Genomic DNA, 18,076 nt, shown 5'->3' on the forward strand with positions numbered 1-18,076 from the left:
AGACGGACCTGCGCGTCTGTTTGGGTCGCCCCGTTGGGCTACGTTTTCTGTCCGGAACTCCGGATGACTCAAACGGACAAAATGAATCGCACCATTAAAGTTGCTCTTAGAGTATTTTGGACAGTAAAACTTCTCTAATGAGAAGTCTTGATATAAGTAGCATCAACTTGATAGACTTTGTTCCGACTGCAAGTCTGCAAGGTCACACGTACGTCACGAGGTTTGGGTTCCAACAGGACATGGAGATCAGATGCGTGTGGTAGGCTGGTAGCGCTATTCCCGAAAATTGAAGCCCGTGCGCGTACGACAACGGTGATATTCCCGAAAACTGACAAAGGTACCTTTGGGAGTGTCGACGTGCACGTACGACCACGGGCACCTTTGGGAGTGTCGACGTGCACTAGCTTACCGCCGTGCACCCAAACTACCCGCCCAGTTTATAAGAGCCAGCGGTGCCCGTGCTCTTCACTTCACCATAGGGATAGCAGCACGCCAGCCAGCAGCAGCTTGGTACGGCTCGTCCTCTTCACTTCACTTGTCTCTCTTCTCACCTCTGCTTCCTTCCCTAGCTTTGCCATGTTTCACTTGGCTGAATAATGCATCGCTAGCTAGGCTCTATCTATCTCTTCAAGTATTATGTTATGCCTGGTTCAGCCTAAGAATGGCGTGGTTATGAGTTATGATTGCCTCGTCAGTACGTATTATTAATTTCAGTTGTCTTAATCATTTGTACTTTCAACTGTCAGCAACAGCAGCAGTAGGTGACAAGATGAAGACGATCATGCTCCTGGGCATCATCGTCACACTAGTCGCATCAGGAAGTGCTGCTTTCCTTCCGACGACGGAAGCGGCCACCGTGCGAGCCCCCCTGCTGAAGACGCAGACGTTCCTGTCCCCGCCCTTCTTCCTCCGCCCCGGCGGCATCGCCAACAAGTGGTACTACGACGTGGACTTCCCCCGCGGCCACGTGGCCATCAAGAGCTTCAACGGCGACGTCGTCGACGAGGCCGGCGCCCCGGTCCCTCTCCACGAGACCTACCTCCACCACTGGCTCGTCTCGCCCTACTACGGCCCAAGCGCCATCCCGATCACCAACTCCGGCCCCTGCAAGGACTTGCTGGGCCAGTACTTCGGGCTGGGCTCCGAGACCCGGCGAACGGCCACGTGGGTGCCCGACCCGTACGGCATCGAGATCGGCGCCGGCGCCCCGGCCGGGTACGAGGAGCGGTGGCTCATCAACGTGCACGCCATCGACACGCGTGGCGTCGCCGACAAGCTCGCCTGCACCGAGTGCAGGTGCGATGCGTACAACGTCACCGTCGATGAGACCGGCAACCGCATCGGGAACGGCTACGTCGGCGGGATACACTGCTGCTACGACAGCTTACGGTGCAGGGTGGAGGACGCGTTCGCCAACAATGGCGAGCCGCCGCGGAAGCTGTTCCTCCGGTACACCGTGTCGTGGCTTGACTGGAGCGACGCCGTCGTTGTGCCGGTGAGGATCTACATTCTTGATGTCACCGATACGGCTCTGTTCGATGGAAGCCCCAAGCCTTATTGCAAGGTTTGTATATGTCTACTCTCTCTCTCTCTCTCTCTCTCTCTCTCTCTCTTCCTAGTCTCTATATCTCATATAGGTCTTTTCAGTGATTCTAACATGGACTACTTACGGAGTAGGCTGTTCAAGCATTAACAATTGTTGAAAAATGGCTGGCTTTACAGATAGAGTATCGTGTGGACGAATGCAGCTCGGATGACCGAGCGAGTAACAACTGCGTCGACATGAAGACGACCAAAGAAATGGTGTCCCATGGAGGCGACGTCGTCTACGCCGTTGCTCACCTGCATAGAGGTGGCCTCGGTTCCTCGTTGCACGGCCAGGTATATGTCACCTATTCATACATGAGTGAATTATAGAATCCATCGACATTAAAGGCTCAGCTGCACCGGCCGCACACAGGGAGGGAGTGGTCGCCGGTGTCCACCACCGGACTAGAGGAGCCGATTGCTTTTTAGGGGTCTTTTTGCGAAACAAAAATGTATTAGTCTTTATTTTCTGCCATGTCATCCTGTTCAGCGAGACCCATCTATCATAATCATGCTCAAAACGCCCTAAGCCACCGACTAGTATTTTTGCAACCAAAAAAAAAGCTTCAGAATTAGTAATTTTTGGCACAATTCCGTTACAATTCACTTATTTATACAACCATACTCCATTTCTAGCTTTGGAATGGATCGAATGCATGAATTCTCATCTGAAGAAATTAAACGCAAGAACGACTCAAATCTTATTATCAGGACGGCCGCCTGCTCTGCAAGTCCATGCCAATCTACGGCACCGGGCAGGACCGCAGGAGGCCGGGAATGAGGAGGGATACGTCGTCGGGATGTCGACGTGCTATCCGGAGCCGGGTACGGTGAAGGTAAGGGACGGTGAGGTGCTGACCATGGTCTCCAACTACAGCAGCGAGCGGCAGCATACGGGGGTCATGGGCCACTTCTACATCCTTGTGGCAGATCATCAGGAGCAGGCTCTCAACAAACCGGCCCTTTGCTTCAGCTTCCCATACTCATGTGAGCTAATAGCTTTTTTCTTTTTTATTTTGTTCTATCTCATCTTGCAATTTGAAATAAGCCGCATGTCTTTTGCACTGACATGGTTTCCTCGCTCGTTGTTTTTTTCTTCTTTCGAATACTATTGCAGGGTGCCTCCCGGCATGGATGTGGAGCAACCAGATGTGAGAGAAGCGCATATATGCTTACAGCGAGTTATACATCGTTTCCGTAATTAAGAAAATAAGGCGTGCTTATTAGAGCATGAATCCGCTATGTCACTATGTGTGTGTAATTTGCATGGATGTGGAGTAATGTTGTGTTGTGTGTGGTAGCAGGCCGCAGCTAGCTTTGAGATAATAGCATTTGTATGTATGGCTAAATTCGAATAGGCCTTTCGGCCGGATTGAAGGTGTGTGACTATAAATGATACCGCTAAGTAGTAAGGTTTGCTGGTCTCGTCCGTCTATCTACACTTTCTGCTTTTCTTTTCGTGGCCTTGTAGGCACGTTGGCACAGCCGTTTCCATTTGTCTTTTACAGGCTTAATTAATACTCCATTCGTTTTAAAATAAGTGTCCTTAATTTTATGAGCTCTTTTACAGTGATTGGGGAGTTACGATTTATAATTTCATGTAACTCCACCTTTGATTATTTCTAGCCATTGGATCTGGGAAAATTATTTTAAGATTTATTTTTTTCTAAAAGGGTATAATAGTACTTGAGTCGCTCGTCCGTTTCCGTTCCTCACGGCATGTTCAGAGGCCGTCCCCACGCACGAATGAATCGATTTCTCCGCATAGCCGCCGCACATCCCGCTCGTAGACGGGTAGCTTGGTGCGCCGTTTAGATCATCCCCACGCGGCGACCCCGATCCAGAAGAGAAGCGGCAGTCCGCGACCTTGTTGTCACTCCTCCGCCAAGGTTCCGGCCGGTCGTGGCGCATCCAATCCGCGTGCCGGCCGGCCCTGTACGCCATCATCGGGAACTTCGTCGCCAAGGCGTGGAACGGCTCCGGCCTCTTCCCTGACCCCTGCGGCCAGACCGCCATCCAGGTTCCTCTCCCCCACAACCCCTTTTTCTTTACCTCGTCTTCAGCTCTTGATTGATTTATGTTGGCTTCAACTTTGAGTAATGGAGGATTGGAAAACACCAAAATTTGTTCTTTTTTCAGGAATTAATCAATCCCCAGTTCAGTTCCTGCTCTACATTTTCATGTTTTGGGATTCAGTATAAATCGTTGCTCACAAGGATTGCTTGCACGTCTAATTAATGGAACTGCTGCTCTACAGTCTACACCATACGTCGGATACCCTACTGCCTTAGTCAGCGCCGGCGACCTTCCCGCACACTAAAGGTAGGTGCATACATGTTGTGTAGGAGATGATGGCAGCAAACTTTCAACTACAAGGGGTTTCGTGGTAGGGAACTATTGCGGTTGTGGTCCTATTATCAAGTTGTAATCCCAGCTGAATAGTATTTTATTCTCTGTAACTAATCATGTTTTTGTGGTATAGGATGATGGAAACAGTCCTGATTGTGTGGGCATATGCATATGGTTCGTGTACATAACAGTCTGAACTGGCCTTGCCATCGATCTAATCTACAACTTTTGTATCATGCGCTGTTAGGTACTGCTATTTTTGTGGTAGTATTATTTTCTTCAAGTATTCCATTCTCTGTAACAAATTCTGCTAGTGATTACAGTTTACTTGCCATGAAGCCTGAGCAGTGCATCTATATCCTTCATATAATAGCTTATTTAATCATGCTTTCTACAAATTTTAGTGCTCAAAGATAATAAGACTGGACCTTGAAAGTGGGTAGAGAGCAAATGAAATTTTGCCATCAGAATGTGATACTTCAGTACAAACGTCCTTTAATGATGTTTGCTGTTCTTAGGGAATGGGGATCTATCTTTCGTTTAAAATATCTACTCCTATTGATTTGTATTGAGTGGAACTTAGTAGAGTTGGACTTCACGGATTTACAAGGTTGCTGCCTCATTTATTTAGGAAAATGTTACTAATACTTCTGACCAAAAGTAGGACTAATGTTCTGTGTGGGCGTCCATGATGGACGTTGCAGTGCAGGGCCTTGTTTCAACGGCGGCATTTTGAGGTCATGTACATATGAAGATTGGAAATAGTGTTGGTGATGTGGAAACTGATCTGAATGGGATGTATTTGGGATCATACCAGGTTTCCCTGCTACTATCTCTACAGAGATGGGCGAGCGACGCCGCAGTTTCTTGTTCTTGCAGATGCATTATTGGATCATTTCTTCTGACTATAGCGAATGCCTAATCTTACGGTTATATGAGCAGCATTGTTCTGATGAACTAGGCCGTGTGGTTTTCCATCCATGTAGCTTGATTGTATTCTTCAAATGTGGCAGAGTAACGAGTTGCATTTTTTTTGTGGGTTTGTGTGTGTGTATTGGGGGTTGTATTGCTCGCCTTGTGGTTTACAGAAATTTAGACGGGCGCATGACCTTGTTGGGCGTTGTATTGCTGGGGCTCCTGAAGATTGATAAAGTTGGGGTTGCTAGATTGCACGCCTATTCTTGTCATTGCCTCGTTATATATTTTGCTGGTGCATAATACAATGAGATCACAATTCCGCTAAGCAAAGAATAATGTTTGGTGGGTAAGTACAGTCCTGTCATAGATTTGATCCCTGTTCTACGAAAGAAAAACATTCCAAAATTGTAAAGTAAATGTCACTAAGGATACCCTTCGTCCCGACATGAGTGAAAACACACGGAAGTACGTACCGATGTTAGTCATTCGGGCCCACAAGTAATGATCTTAGTCGGCTGGACCTACAAGTACCGGTCTTACTCGTTTGGGCTCACTAGTATCGATCTTAGTCATTTAGGCCCACACGTACTGATCTTAGTTGTTCGGGTCAACAAATGTCGATCTGAGTCATTCGGGCCGACAAGTACAGATCTTAGTCGATCAAGCCTACAAGAACTGACCTTAGTCCTTCTAGACCCACAAGCACCGATGCTAGTTGTCGGTCCAGACAACCCATGCTAGTAGTTTTGGGTTTGACGACCCTTAGTGCTAGTTATGGGATCAAACTACCAATAGTACTAGTTGTGGGTCTGGACGACCCATTGTGGTGCTTGTGGACCCAGACGGCCCATACTTGAAGTTCTAAATTCAAACGACCCGTAGTAGTAATTGTATACCTGGACGACCCATACTTGTCGTTCTGGGTTCAAACAACGCATATGTAGTCGTGGGATCGAACTACCCATAGTGCTAATTGTGTGCCCACAAGTACCACTATGGGTTGGGCCACCAATACTACCTCGTGCCCCTTTACGTCGTCCGGACCACCAATGCCACTACTAGTTACTCTGGATCGTCCGGGCTAACAAATACCACTACGAATCACTCTGGGTCATGGGGCCCACACATACCACTATGAATCACTGGGAGTCGTCCTAGCTCACAAGTACCGATCATAGTCGTCTGAGGTCAAAAGTATCGTCCTTACTTCTCCGGGCACACAAGTACCGCTCTGAGTCGTCGAGACTCGGAAGTACCACTATGAGGCGTTCGGGCACACAAGTATGGATCTTACTCGTTCAAGCTCATAAGTATGGATCTTACTCGTTCGAGCTTACAAGTATCGATCTTAGTCGTTCGGGCCCATCTTAGGGTGCAGGGGGTGGAACAGGGAGTAGCATCTCCCCCTTGTCTATTTTGGGGTGGGGGTGGTGCTGGTTCGCCGAAGAATTTCAAGGGGTTAGTACATTTAGAGGGATGGCCGGGGCGGCTGCTGCACGGCGGTGGGGAGAGGTTGATGGGAGGGCGGGGCGGCGAAAAGAACACCCCGCAATCAGGCACTTGTCTTCAGTCGTTCAACGTTCACTAGTTCAGGCTTAGGGGATGTACCTCGGAGCATGCCTTGCTCACTTCAAGTATGAAACTCTGTTCTCATGTATGTTGATAGCGTTAGTCTGAACAAACACCACTTCAATTCGAGCATCATCGCAGAGATTTGATCCCTGTAAACATGCCATAATGCAATTTGTTTCACTCGATAAACATTATTGGTTCCTAGATTCCTGTCCGGACTCTAAAATTTATTGTACATGACATATGTTCGCAAGAAATGAAAATAAACTACATGAAATGGATTGACCATAATCTGACAGCGTCCATGACATACAATACAAACTGTGAAACTCCCTTCAGTGACATTATAACATACATTATTATTCCCGTAAGTTGCCACTGGATCAAAAGCGTTCTCCAAGTATTTGAAACAAGAAGTTCAGCCTCTATACAAACTAGGAACTGATGGATAGTTATCAGCAAAAATATGGACCGGGGATTGCAGAATCGATGGAAGAAGCAGCTGCTGGTTCCTGCTTGCCTGTAATTTACTCATCCTTGAAAAACAGAGAATGGTTAGTAAAGCAATTTGAAAAAAGGAGAGTTTTGTTTCGAGAAGATTAACAACATGCACTCATCTTTTTTTGCTGCTAGCACATTTGGAAGATTGCAACAACGTGGCCTTCAAAGTTGATGACGACGTTGCTCCCCCTACGTTGTGACTTTTCTAAGATAATGTCAAGCTTTGAAATGCTCCTTTTTTTGCCAACTTATTTTTAATGTAAAGACAAATCAAATAAGCCTTGTAAATTCAGGCGGATGGAGTACATTGATTAGGATACATTAGTTATCCTTGAAGAAAGATGTCTACGAAAGTATGGATACTTACAAAAAGACATTCATCAAAACTGGTATTTGGCACTATAAGTGAAAGACTTTTAATACTTCGGTAGAACTCGACATGTGGCTATGATACAAATTTTTTTGGGAGGTTGTGGCTATGAAAGATTATTGGAAATCAGGTATGGGTTATGACATAAAAAAGGAGTTCACTTTCACTAGTTTTTTGACCCGAACCTGTAGGAATTTCTTCCCCAGAGCATAATTTGTAGATTTTTCCTTCGAAGGAGCTCTGTGGTGTTCAGCATGTTGTTAATCAACAACCAGAAAAAGAATTTATGTTTCAGTTGAGTGCAGGCTTTCCAAAGCCAGGCAATAGCAGGAATGGTTGTAGTCTCCCGAATGAGAATTTTATAGGCCTTGGCAACCGTGAAAGTCATGGCAGCAGAGGGGTATTGCTAACTGTCAGCTTGATCAAATAACACCAAACACAGGATTCAGAGTTTCAGGGTAACAATACGAACCATGTTCTGCAATAGCTACATTAGGTGTGGTCACTGCTCAACTACTAACTGAATCTTTATTTGAAGGTGGTGAAAGGAGTAGTTGGTCGACGTTGAACGTGCAGGCAGGGAGGGGGGAAGAGAAGAGCAGGGAGATACCTTGCTCCGTTGGTCCACCACTACGCCATGCCCAGCCAGGGGTTCGCCTCCAGGAACTCGCGCCGGCGTCGGCAGGGCCGTGGGGGAGCGCTCACTACGACCAAGCCTAGGTGGTCGCGCCGGCGTCTTCGACCAGCTCCTAACCCAGGTCCTCGCGCCCGCGGCTCCATCTCGCGACCACTACAACCAAGCACAACCGGGGTTGCCTCCAGGACCTGGCCCCGCCGCCGTCGCCCAGATCCCCGCGCCAGCGCTGCGGGAGGTAGCCGGGCAATTTTTGGACGGTAGTATTCCAGGGCTGCCGCGGTGCGAGGTTCCGCCTGCGGTGCCCATGAGTGTCTACTCGTGAGATGAGGGATCGCGAGATGACATTGCCATGGGGAATTCTCTTGACGGATCTACCCTCGAAGTAACTAACTGGCCCCACCAAAATTTTGTAACGGTCCCGCTGTAATTTCTCGTAATTTTAGTTTTGTAACTCCTCGTAACTTTTATTTTCCTACCGTTAGATTAGGCTGGATGGACGGCTCCTAAAATCGCCAATCACTGTAACCGTTGTATAATTTTATACTACTAACTTTAGTCGTACTGCCCGATGCATGCATGCTGATACGGCGGAGAAAGTGGCAACATCAGTTTTGGCTACTCCGTGTTTTCCTGTCAATGAACAGGAATAAATTAAATGGTCAACAGTTCCTTTTTACTAGATCAATTTCACTATCTCATGATGTGATACAGTTGTACGAGGAATAGCAGCTCCACTCTACTATTACGGATTTCGAGTGGATTATGTGCACCAACCATATACCAACATTAAATTATGTTGACTGTGATAACGTCCGTGATCGTATCGAACGATTCGTTCACTAATACTGAGTACGACCGTTCTTTTAATACAAAACCGAACGCATTGAGCTGATTCTTTTTTAATTCTTGCATACATGCATATAGGATGAAAATGATGATGTTAGCCAAGATTTTACCGAATTCAAAAATTCAAAATATTTTATAGCTCAAACCGCACTCTGATTTAAAAACCATTTTCATTCAAAAGAATCATCACGACGAGACCTTCGAAAGTAGATCCCATGACAATATGTTTCGCTGACTTTTTTCGGCTCAAAAGTTACCAGACCTAGGAGAAGTAAGTTATCACGTCTGCGGTTCATAAATTATCATCCTTTTTACATAGCAACGACCGGGACATAAAAATGGTCCACCCAACCTTCTCCTCACATGCATGCAAATGCACGAGAGGACGAAAAAACTGATGTCATCATAGATTCTCTGTATTTTGGAATTTCAAAATATTTTGGTGCTCACACCATTGTTCTGATTGAAACACCATTTTCACATAAAATTCCGTTGCGACTAGACCTTTGAAACTAAATCCTTGTTTGGTCTGTTTTGACGATATATATTTTTGGGCCAAAAGTTACCATGTTAAGTAGGTTATTAGCTATGTTATGCATATATTGCTATATTATTTACACGAAAATTATTGGGGTACGTTTTTCAATAACTTTTTCCACCGATCAAAAAGTTACCAAATTGTTCATAGTAAGCTATTAGGTCTGTTTTTTGTATATCAATATGCTATTTACACAAAAGTTAGTCGGGTACGTTTTCAACAACTTTTTCAACGTGTCAAAAATTTACCATGATGTTTGGACTAACTTATTAGGTCTCCGGTGCACATTTAGATGAGATACGAGGAGGCCTCCAGCGTCGTTGACGCTGGGTCGGTGCCGGCGATCGGTGTCGTGAGGTAGTTCAGGGCATATCTTGTCACGTGTGGTAGTGTAGACGCCGTATTTCAGAGTGCTATTGCGGTCGTGGTGAAGCCTGCCGGCGAGCTTGCCGGGAGGCCCCGCTGACCTGTCCTAGTGCGTCATTCTAGGGTTGGTGTATAGCTGCGTCGTGGTGTCCACTGGCCCTGACACTGGAGGCTCGCAAGTGGCGACCTCCGTCGTGGCTGTCGTACGCAACACGTTCGTGGTCAGCTCAATCATCATGATCTGATGAAGGAAAATCGCATGCGGGGCCTCCGACCGGGACGTCCCCTGGTTGGTGGAGTCGCCGGCCTCTGAGCTTGGAGAGGATCCCGATTCTCCATAGAGATCGGAGTAGGAGACCTCACAAATGGGCTGGAGGCCAGCGTTTTTATCCGCGTTTGTGAGGCTGGCCATAGTGGGGGTAACATAACTAGTATCATATACTTGGGACTCGCAAACATGCTTACGTGGCAGGAAATTAAAGAAGAGAGAGGGGGTCATAGTAATAAATGTTATGCTACTACGTGTCATGCATGGCAATAAATAAGACCATCTATGATACTACTTTATGATACTATGCACTATGGATATAGTATCATACACTAGTATCATATGCATGATACTAGTATATGTTACTCCCCACTATGACCAGCCTGAGGTAGAGTGGTGTCACGTCGCCCTCTTCGCTGTCCAAGGCCGAGGTGATGCTGATTGCGTCGGCGCCTTCTTGAGTTTTGGGGTCAGTGCCGACGCAATCCTTCGGCATTTGGATGAGGCGACAAATGCCGCAGACCATCGTGACCAACTGGATCGTCGGTGCAGACTCCGTCTTGTGAGTAGGACGGAGGAAATTTGCGGGTCTTGTTAAGTCCGAGGTCGGTGCAGTCTCCCTAATCGAGCGTGGCGATCACACCTTTGGAGACCTTGAGATGACATGGTTGGCCGGTCAGCTGATGTCGACCCGGCCTGCCTTGTTAGTGACAAACGTCAATGAGTCAAAGGTCAGGCTCTCTCCCGGTGGTAGACCATTGAAAGAAAAAAAAAGGATCCGATCCAAGATCAATCTCCAGTCAGCGGCCCGTTCTTGGCACGCTAACACATGGAGCAAAAAACCGTCAAATCTCTCGGAAGTGGTCCAAACGCAGCTGAAAGTCCTGAATCGGAGGTCACATGAAGGGTTTATCCAGGTTCGGGCCTCCGGAGAGTAATACCCCTACATCATGCTGGTTTTCATTACTCATGGTAGAGGGATACCTCGTGCGAGGGGTTACAATTGTATATGAGATTGCTACCAAGAATTTGTTATCTGTGTGTCAATGATGAATGAGGACCCTAGGCCTCCCATTATATACGCATGACAGGTCTAGGTTTTACACGGTGCATGCAATCTAGAGCGTTGCCGCCTCCTAGTCTTGGAGACCACGAAGGTCGTCTTCGCCTCCTAGGGTTAGATCCTCGCATTTGGCCTGGCGGGCCCCTTCTAGTCTGATGAGGCCAGACTCCCTGATGGTAGCTACCCTTGGTATAGGCCCCCGTCAGATACATGAGTGCGTCCTCGGGATCGACCGGCGCGAGCTAGTGACCGGCGCCTCGTCGATGCGTCAGCTGCCGCCATGGCCTCCCTCGCACGTTGCCGCTCGCGCCATCTGGCGTGCGCGTCCGACTCGGCCGACCTCGATCGGACTGGCGCTGGCGAGGGCACAAGCACCCAATGGTGCCCGTGGAGGCCCTCCGGAGGTACAATGGATGTGGTGGCGGCGGGACGGCATACCTGGAGTGGGGCGGAGCGGGCCACGCACCCACCAGTGTGTTGCGGGTCGGGCGGGAGGGCCCGACAACATTGTTCGCACTACGACGGCGGGCGAAGGGGGGCAACACGTCGCTCCATGAGCTTTCTCCTCTGTTGTCGCCCTGATCTAGACGGGAGCAGCGCCAAGAAATGCGGAGCGTGACCGCATTGATGTCGCTCGCACCGCCGTCGGAGCCAGACCCGCTGCGATCATCCGCCATAGATCGGAAGCGAAGAGAAAAAATAGATTGGGAAGAGAAGAGAACGGAGAGAGTGGAGTGGACTTAGTAGACTATAGTCTAGGGTTCATCGAAGGGGATATTTTTTGGGTCGGGGTGGGCCAGGCTGACGTGACGAAAGTGACTGGGCGTGCCCTAGCCGCTCCATATTTAGGTTGTAAATGAGAGGCGCCGGACACCCAAGGTGTTTGAGGACGGTTTGAGGCGCCCGACTGGGTTGGTTTTTCTTGGCCGGTCAGCCTGCCCGGGCGTTGAGGCGGGTTTAAGACCCCTGGGTGTAGAAACTCTTGCAAGATCTTAACTGTACTGCCATCACAAGACAAGTATATGGAGTGCATAAAGTACATGACTCGGTGATGAATATGTTTATGTGTTTTCAACCAACCAAACCATAGTTTTTTTTGTCAGTATGATGGAGCGGCCGTAGCAAAGCACGACTTTCACTTATAGTTTTAATGACTAGCAGGCGGAAGACGCGGCGGCAGGCCGCACCGGTGGTTCCTGCCGCGTGTGCATGTATGTTAAACAATTTTACCGGATTTTTTTAATCTTCTTGTGCTTTTTTTTGGCTGAAAGTACTGTTCACAGTAATGTTCATATATATGAGGCATTGTTCAAACTGTGGCAATGGTTAAATACAGTTAATGTTTCATCCAAAACTACTGTTTATAAAAATTTACTGTTCATCCAAAATGCGTGATTATTATTTTCCCGGTGCACTATTCATTTGTGCCACGTGTCGCCTGGGGAAGAGCCCTGGCCACAACGGCGGATGCACCTGGTGCCGGTATCAACTTTGTACAAATTGTATATATTCTCTAGGCTTAGAGTATTTTGGACAGTAAAACTCCTCTAATCAGAAGTCTTGATATAAGTAGCAGCACCAACTTAGGAGACTTTGTTCCGACTCAAGTCTGCAAGATCACGACTTGAGGAGGCTTGGCTTCCACAGGACATGGAGATGAGATGCGTGGTAGCCTTTTTTTTAAAATACAGTACAAACGCAAGCGTTCATATACGCGCATATCAAAAAGGCTTTCGCCCTTTTTATAAATAAAGCAAACCGTCAAAAACACACATACACTCACTATTATGAACACACATACGCACTCCCTACCCATATGAGCATCTCCGGAAGATTAGGCCGGCATATCATCTTGAAATTTACGAGTCACCGTAGGCACCTCGTCGTCGACGGGCACGTCTCCTTTCACTGAATGCACATCGCTGAAAATCCTAAAATAAATTCAGAAATAAATGCGAGCACCAGGAGTTAAACTCTGATGGGCTGAAGATCCACAGTCCCTTTAACCATCCAATCACAAATTGGTCCGCAAATGCATGGTAGCTATTCCTGAAAAGTGAAGCATGTGCACGTACGACAACGCAGCCAACCGTAACTGAAACCCAACTTGCTTCCATGTTGAAGTGTCAGGGGCGTTGCCAGGCCCCGGACAACTGCGCCTTGGCCCGGGGCATGGTAGCCATTCTCTTTGGTGACTGTAGCCACAGTAAATACTTTTTATCAATGCTCAAAAAAAAGCAAACACTTTTTTACTACTGAAGTTGGCCTGGGCCCTTTGGGAGTGTCGACGTGGACTAGCTTACCATCGTGCACCAAAGCTACCACCCAATTTATAAGAGCCAGTGGTGCTCATGCTCTAGTGCACCATACACACACCTACACCTACGGATAGGATAGCAGCAGCAGCTTGTTACGTCTCGTCCTCTTCACTTCACTTGTCTCTCTTCTCACCTCTGCTTCCTTCCCTAGCTTTGCCATGTTTCACGAGGCTTGTTCAAGTTGATGACCTGCGCTAATGTTGTGTTGTGTGTGGTCCGGGGTGGTAGCTCCAATGCCACTAGTAGCAGGACGCAGCTGAGATAATAACATTTGCATGTATGGCTAAATTTGAATAGGCCTTTCGGCCGGAGTGAAGGTGTGTATATATGAATGAACGATACGCTACGTATCAATGTTTGCTGGTCTCGTGTCCCTCCCTCCGCACTTTCTGTTTTCCTTTTGTAGCCTTGTAGGCACGCTGGCACAGCCATTTTCATTTGTCTCTTACAGGCTTCATTAGTATTTCATCCATTCAAAATAAGTGTCTCAATTTTATACTAATTTCAACATGTGTTAATAGCCCTAATTATTAGTCCTACTGTCTGATGCATGCTGATATAATAGAAAGAGTGGTAACATCAGTTTGGCTATTCCATGTTCGAAATATGTATCTGGCAACTGTGTGGCCACACGCTCTCGTTGTCGTTCGATCCAAATCGCCCCTGAGCGATGCCCTGTACCGATACGCCGTCCCCTGCAGCGCTCGAGCGCGCCTCGCCTCAAGGGGAGGAGCTCCTGAGCACCAAACGCGCCGCCCGTCTTCGTCGTTCAGTGTCCCTGCCTTCTCCTCCGGCGAGCCGTCGCCGCCGTCGCACCCTTTGCTTCTTTTCATGCCCTCCATCCTCCTTCCTCCTTCCTCCTCTCTAATCTCTTTCTTCTCGCTGCTATCCCCTCTGAAAGGAGCTCCTGCGCTGTACCTCCATCGCCCAGATGGCCGTGACCTCCGGTGACTCCCTGAAGACCGCCGCCAAACCCTGCCTGTACCTCTTCACCGGCCGACCGGCTTGATCTGGTGCTCGCTGCCGCCGGAAACGCAGCTCCGTCTGATGGCTGCGACCTCCGGTGCCTCCATGACGTCTGCCACCGACCCCACCTCACCAGTCCGTCGGCCGTCTGGCTCGCTGTTGTGGATTTTGCTCCCGTCGAGTTGCATCGAATCAGAGCTACTGTTCAGAGCAGAAAATGGAATTACTCAGAGCTGCACGTCAGCTATTTAAGGAGAAGGCTGGCACAGTTCAACTGTTGGAGATAATCAGGATTGCGTTGGGTCTGTAGGTGATTTTTTGCAGAAAGTTTGAGGAATATGGTTAGATTTCTCTTGAGATTTTTTCCATGCATTATTCTCTATCTTGGAGTTGAGTTTGCTTGTTAGGACACAGAGATCAGCAGTTGTTGATCCGGGGTGGTGGTGTGTTGTCTTTTTTATCTTGTTGTCGAATCTAGGTGTGGTGATTTGTGTACTGGTTTTGCAAGAAGTAACTTGTCTGTTTGAGAGGTTTTCTCTCTTATGTTTGAGATGCATCTTATGTTTGCTTTAACAATCTTATCTGTGATTTTATAGATTGTAAGATAATCGGCCAAAACTGTAGGTAAGAACTGCATAAACAACATGGTAACTTGCATATCGCAAGTGTGTTAACTTACATAGCCCCGGCCAGATAACTTTATGGACCTAGAAATAAATGTTTCCTTAAAGTTGTTGAAGCATACTCGGTAACTTTTATCTGTATATCATGATAATTTATGCATTGCATACCTGATAACTTGCAACACCATGATAAATTTTACCTGACTTTTTCTAACGAAAAAACGTCCGACAACTTTTGTGTAAATAGCATGATAATTTACGCACCGCATTCCCGATAAATTATATACAAACATCATGGTAACGTTGACCCGTGGAAATTTTTATTGGAAACATATCATCGGTAACTTTTGTGTAAATATGATGATAATTTATGCACTAATTATATGTAAATTGGTAACATACGCACAAGAGAGCTGGTAACTCACATACAAATACACAGTAACTTTTGACCACAGAAAAAAGTTGTTGAAAACATAACCCCAGTAATTTATGTGAAAATAGCATGGTAATATACGATCTTCATACCCGATGACTTACATAAAAACAACGCGGCAACTTTGATCAAGGATGTTAAAAAGTTGTTGAAAAACATAACCCGATAACTTATGTGAAAATAGCATGATAATATATGAATCACATATCCGATAACTTACATACAAACATCACGATAGCTTTGAACCGAGGGGGGGGGGATTCGGAGAAATACCCCCTGTAACCTATGTGAAAATATCACGATAATATACGAACTGCATACCCGACAACTTGCATACAAACATCATGGTTACTTTGACCAAGAGGGAAAATGTTGTTGAAAACATAATCCGGGTAACTTATGTGAAAATAGCACGGTAATATATGAAACACCAATAATTTACGTGCAAACACTATGATAACTTTGACTAGGGGAAAAAGTCGTTGAAAAACATACCCCCCCCCGGCGGTAATTTATGTGAAAATAACACGATAATGCACGAACCGCATACCTAGTAACTCACATACAAATTGCGGTAAATTTGACCAAGGGAAAGTGGGTAGTTGTTAAAAAAACATACCCTGGTAACTTAAGTGAAAGTAGCACGATAAGTTGCATACGACACGCGTGGGTAACTTTATGTATCCCATGCGTGATAACTTTTGACGCATAACTTACGTACAAACACCACGATAACTCTTACCAAAAGGGAAAATGTTGTTAAAAAATATAACCTCCGTAACTTATGTGAAAATAGCATGGTAACTTGCATAGAACAGGCGTGGTAACTTATGTAGCCCACGCATGGTCACTTTTGTCCTGGACAAAATTCATTGGAACATACCAACATGGGGTCTTGTTTTGAAGATTATCATTGTGACGAATCATTTATGTGAAAACGATTTTGCATTGGACCTACTACTAGAGTTACAAAACATTTTGAATTTTCAAAATAGGAAGAGTCTAGGAAGACATTAGTTTTTGTCCTCTAGTGCAAACATGCATCTACACATGGAGAAAGGTGGGAAAACCATTTTTATGCCACGGATAACTTATGTGGAAATACTATGATAACTTGCATAGAATGGGCGTGGCAATTTATGTAGACAAGGCATGGTAACTTTTGACCAGAAAAAAAGTCGTCGGAACATACCAACATGGGATCTACTTTTGAAGATCTTGTCGTAAGGAATCTTTTATGTGAAAACGATTTTTGCATCTGACCAATGGTTTGAGCTAGAAAACATTTTGAATTTTTGAAATAAGAGAGAATTTAGGATGACATCAGCTTTTTTGTCCTCTAGTACATAGACATATGTAACTAGGGAGAGGGATGGACGTAGAAGTAGAGTTAGTCAACCTAATCGATGCATCCTAATGCATGCATGCATGCATGTATTTATATGGGAGGAAGGAGGCGTGTGGTAGTTTTGCTATCCACCACACGTGTGCCAAATATAATGATCCTTCCATGTTTTCCTTTCGACAAACAGAAATAAATTAAATAGTTCACTGTTTTTTAGATCAATCTCACTATCTCAGCATGTGATACAGTTGTATGAGATCTATTATGCGGATTTCAAGCAAGTTCTGCGCACCAATTATATACCAACATTAAATTATGTTGGACTGTGATAACGTCCAATCGTTATAATTTTAGGCGATCATACCGAACGATTCATCCACTAGTATAGGCTGCGGTCGTTGTTCCTTTCCTAATACAAAACCGAACACATTGAGCTGATTCTTTCTTAATTCTTGCATGCATGCATATAAGATAAAAATGATGATGTTAGCGAGGATTCCATCGAATTCAAAAGTTCAAAATGTTTTATAGCTCAAACTGTCGCTCCGGTTCAAAAACCGTTTTCACATAGTCGTCATGATGAGACTTTTGAAACTAGATCCCATGTTAATATGTTCTGACGACTTTTTTTTGGGTAAAAAATTATGAGGCCTAGGATAAGTAAGTTATCACGTCGGTGGTTCATAAGTTATCATTTTGCTTACATAGCAATGACTGAGAAATAAAAATGGTCCATCCAACCTCCTCCCCACATACAAATGCACGAGAGGACGAGAAAGTTGATGTCCTCGTAGATTCTCCATATTTCGGAACTTCAAAATATGTTTTGACGATATATTCTTTCTGGTTAAAAGTTGCGTGTATTTCCATGTTGTTTACACGGGAATTATTGGGGTACGTTTTCCAATAACTTTTTTCACCGAGTCAAAAAATAATCGTGGTGTTTCTAGTAACTCATCAAGTTTGTGGTTCATATGTCAATATGCTATTTACACAAAAGTTAGCCAGGTACTTTTTTGACAACTTTTCCAACGGGTCAAAAAGTTACCATGGTGTTTGTACTAAGTTATCACGTCTGCGGTAGGTATATTACCATGTTATTTACACAAAAGTTACCGGGTACGTTGTCAACAATTTTTTTCTTCAGGTCAAAGTTACCGCGGTGTTTATACCTAAGTTATCAGGTCTGCGGGATGTATGTTACCATGCTATTTACACATAGGTTTCTGGGGTATGTTTTCATTAACTTTTATTTTCCTGGTCAAAAGTTAGCGTGATGATTGTACGTAAGTTATCAGCTCTATAGTTAGAGTGATACATTTGAACATGTTTTCCTTGAGTCAAGTTACTGTAGTAATTGTAACTAAGTTACCAAG

At 45.8% G+C, this 18,076-nt stretch overlaps 1 pseudogene; it reads left to right on the forward strand.

Moving 5' to 3' along the window:
- Positions 1–475: 475 nt before the first annotated feature.
- LOC119303420 lies at positions 476–3,012 on the forward strand (annotated as a pseudogene).
- Positions 3,013–18,076: the final 15,064 nt, after the last annotated feature.

Source organism: Triticum dicoccoides, chromosome 5A, assembly GCF_002162155.2.
Source record: "Triticum dicoccoides isolate Atlit2015 ecotype Zavitan chromosome 5A, WEW_v2.0, whole genome shotgun sequence".
In the NCBI taxonomy this organism is placed as follows: Eukaryota; Viridiplantae; Streptophyta; class Magnoliopsida; order Poales; family Poaceae; genus Triticum; species Triticum dicoccoides.